This window comes from Myotis brandtii, unplaced genomic scaffold, assembly GCF_000412655.1.
Source record: "Myotis brandtii unplaced genomic scaffold, ASM41265v1 scaffold854, whole genome shotgun sequence".
NCBI classification, from domain to species: Eukaryota; Metazoa; Chordata; class Mammalia; order Chiroptera; family Vespertilionidae; genus Myotis; species Myotis brandtii.
The window spans coordinates 335,017-339,033 of NW_005371468.1; the positions used below are offsets into that span (position 1 = coordinate 335,017).

At 53.8% G+C, this 4,017-nt stretch overlaps 1 protein-coding gene across 3 annotated transcripts in view; it reads left to right on the forward strand.

The window, feature by feature from the left end:
- Window positions 1-1,668: 1,668 nt before the first annotated feature.
- Window positions 1,669-4,017, forward strand: part of YPEL4 (yippee-like 4) — a 4,668-nt gene continuing 2,319 nt past the window's right edge. The window contains exon 1 of one of the 3 annotated variants that reach the window (XM_005884770.2): window positions 1,669-1,901. The gene's annotated coding sequence lies outside the window, so the exon portion shown is untranslated. The other 2 variants (XM_014532190.1, XM_014532191.1) reach the window with 2 other exon arrangements.

Consider the following 4,017-nt stretch of genomic DNA (forward strand, 5'->3'; position numbering starts at 1 on the left):
AGCTTAAGGGAAGGCAGTTTTTACGGTGTTTTGTAGTAAATTCTGTAAAATACTTTGGTTTAATTTGTGACTTTTTTTGTAATAAAGTGTTTACAATATGTTGCATTTGTACTTAAGTCATTCCATCTTTCACTCAGGATGAATGCGAAAAGTGACTGTTCACAGACCTCAGTGATGTGAGCACTTGCTCAGGAGTGACAAGGTGCTAATATGCAGAAGGGATGGGTGATATTTCTTGCTTCTCATGATGCATGTTTCTGTATGTTAATGACTTGTTGGGTAGTTATTAAGGTACTAGAATGATGTATGTGTACAGGATCCTTTTGCAATAAAACTGGTTATGACTTGATCCAAGTGTTTAACAATTGGGGCTGTTAAGTCTGACCATGCATCACTGTGATAGAATGTGGGCTTTTTCAAGGGTGAAGATACAATTCTTAAGCACAGTGTAATAGCTTACAGTTTCCTAAAAAGAAAAAAAAAGTAAACCTGGCAGCTATAGAATACACTATGTGCATTTATAATAGCTATTTTATATATGGTAGTGTCAACATTTTTAAATTAAATGTTTTACATTAAAAAAAAAACAACACAAAAACAAAAAAATACAGAACCTTGCTGGAGAACCAAGCGAGAGAACATGGCAAGAGAAACTGGACAGAACTTGGCTGGAGATCCTGGCTAGGCTGCTGATCAACTGAACGCTGTCTCCGTGTCATTCCTTCTTCGCCGACCCCGTCCACACCTTTGGGAACCCCTGGACCTGCTGGGGCTGGACCCCAACACTGAGCCAAACCAGCTAGGGCTAAAAACAATTTTAATGCCTTCTAGGTGCCAAGCACTGTGTCAAGTAGGGGATGACTGCCCAGGTAGGTCTCTGACAGGCTGCATTCCTCACTTTCCCTACCACTAGGTTTTCCTGTGTCCAAAGGGGGTTTTGCTAATTTCCTCACTTCCTGGCTTGTGGTCTAGGCCAGCAGTCGCCAACCTTTCGGACCTCATGGACCACCAGTGGTCCACGGACCACCAGTTGGCAACCGCTGGCCTAGAGCACCTACCTCAGAAAGTCTACTGCCCAGTAGGGAACCTTATGTAATGTAGGTGTCTCCCTTTGTGAAGCACAAGGAATTTGGAGGTGGTTCACAGGTTCCTGCATATGAGATGTCCTATTTAGTCTGTGACTCCTTTGAGGGGTCTTAAGCTGAAGGCGTTGAGGCTGGGAAGTACCGGGCACACGCTTGGGGGCACAATTTGCTGTATGTGACAATTACGATGTCTTTTCTCTGTGTCAGACTGGGGCCCCAGCTGAAATGGGAAATGTCATCTTAAATGTGTGTACAGGAGCCTGACTCTCTTCATCTCTCACAGTCCCCTGCCTCACCACCTCCTTTCCTCCAGCCCTGCCACCAGGACTCCATCCTTGTCCAGCCCTGTCCTTCCCCAAGGTTCTATCTCCTTGACCACACTGCCTTCCTCCTCAGCAACCAGCCTTTCCTCTTTCGTACCCCTCCCGTCCCGGCTTTCTGCTCCCACCCCTGCCTCACTCCCCCCAGCCCCTTCGCTGGATGCCTGCCTTCTCCCTCCCGACCCGCCTCCTGTGTCTCCCAGCCCTGCTCTGACGTGGGAGGTGAGGGGGGTGGGGGGATGGATGACTCACAGTGTTATGATGCAGTTCCACAACACACAGCTACATTCACCCACAGACCGAGGTACAGACGGGAGGCAACCTCTGGCCCCCCAGCAGCTGGCCAGCTCTGCAGCCCCAGTCTTGAGCCCCTAACTCCCCTCCCCCACCCCCACCCCCTTCCCAATTGAAGGAGCGGAAAGAGAAGAGAGAAGAGTGAGCAGAGAGATTGAGAGAGAGAGAGAGATAGACGGAGATCTCTGGAGCAGACCTCAAGGTGAGGGGGCAGCCCTTCTCCAAATGATTTTTTTCCCCTTTGCAAATTTCCTCCTCCTGCTGCGTGTTGCTTTCTCCCCTTTGCAAAAGCATTATTCATCCATCCTTTGTCCTCCCTTCCCCCTCCCTGCTGCCTCCGCTCCTCAGCTCCTCCATCCCTCTCCAAGCTCTGACGGTTCCGCACTTATTTCCCGGCAACTTTGGCTGCAGCATCAGGCATCGCTGTTGATTGTTTTGTGGCTGTTGCAGACCCCCCCGCCCCTCATCCCACCCCCCAAAGTCCGCCCTGGGAGCTGGCTGCGCTGCTAATGATTTTGGACCATACCATGCGAGACTGCCAGCCCAGAGGGGCCGACGCCTCAGAGCAGATGAGAAAATCCATTGTGAGTGCGTGGCCCCCTCCGTTTTTTCCCCTGAGAGGCACCGGATTCGCACCTGGTTCCTGGAGCCTCTGCCTTGGGGCCTCTGCTGCCGGTGATGGTTGCTCAGCAGCTCTCCCTCCCCAACCCTCCCTCTTCCCCGCCTCCCACGGTCCAGCTCTGGCTCACTCGGGGAATATCCTCTCCCCAGCACTCAGCTTTGTCTTTGTTTTTCCCTGTCATTTGCCCAACTTGCTTCTCTCTGTGATCTGAGATGGAGAAGATATGACCCCTACCGCCCCTCCTGTGAGTGATTCTCTGGCCTGTGCAGCCTCTGCTTTGCTTGATGGGGAAGCAGGGGAGAGAGAGGGTGGGAGGCGTGACGGAGGCCCGGGGAAGGAGGCTGAGCAGGGACCTGGCCAGCCCCCTCCTGGGCCCTTGAAGGTGCACTAGGTGGAGCGGCAGAGGGCCACCGCAGGCAGAGTTGGAGGCAGACCTGTGAAGTGGATGCTGACCAGTTTGTGCTGGTGAGGAGAGCCTGTTTCTGCGACCTGAGCCCAATGTCACCCTGGGTGTCTCCCCGGGGCCCAGCCACGGGGACAGGACGTGGAACAGAAGATGGTCTCTGTCCGGGGTTTTATGGAGAGACTGCCGGCCCCAAGAAGGACTGGAGCAGCTGGGCCCTCGCAGCCACTGCAGAGGGCAGGATGACAGCCTGTTTGCCCTGGCTACCCGGAGCCCCGCTGCCTCTGCCCTGCCTCAGGGCCTGCCGTTGCCAGAGAGCACCCAGCTGGCACCTCTGAAGCAGACTTGGGCTAAACCACCCGCCATGGCCCTGAAGGCCCCATGAAGGAGAAGGCAGCACCTCACCTGCTTATCAAAGCCACCAGAGGCCACCTCCCTGCTTATCCTCTGCCTCCAGCTCCCTCAGCCACACAGGGGCTGGCGTTTGGACAGATGTCAACATCTTCCTCAAGACTCCTAATCAGAACCCGGCAGATATATCTTCTGTCACCCACAGGGGCACTGCCTCCAGCAGAAGGTGGGAACATTCTCTGCCTTGTGCCCCAAAGCACAGCTTTTGAAAATTCAAGTCCCCCCTCTTGCTGCTCCTTGAAGATGTTGTCCATACACGACACCCCCCAGCCCTGCTCAGCCCAGGAGGAATGCTGTCCTTCCTGCCAGGGGGCCCGTTTTCCATCGAGTCCAGCCATCAGCTTTGCCTGAAGAGAGTTTCTCTCCTATAGCTGGGGGCCTCCATCCTGAATTATTGGCTAAGGCCATTGTAAAGAGCAGTAGAAAGAGACCAAGGGGCTCAGAGGCTGAGAAGACAGCCAGGCACTGCTTCTGAGCCACACCGAGTGGACCAAAGGGCAGGCTCAGGCAGTAACAGCCACTTCCAAGGTCTTTGGTAGAGAAGGAGACACCCATGGAGTCCTAGTGCCCAGGAGAGGGATGAAGCCCGGTGTGTGCACCTGCTGGCCTGGCCTGCTCTCCCTCTCATCTTCCCCTCCTCCTCCCACACGAAATGTATGAAGGACCAATTGTATTGCAAATAGAGGCAATGAAATAGAAAAACTGCCAGACTTCCCCAATTCTAAGAGGCTTAGAAGCCCCAGAGCCTATCAGAGCATGTGGAACGCAGATCCTCACCGAGGAACTGAAATCAAGGAGAGCACTGCAGATGGCATCGCTCCCATGGCAGCGTGGACCAGCGGCTGCTCCCCGTGGAAATGCTGGAGGCTGCCGCCCCGGGAG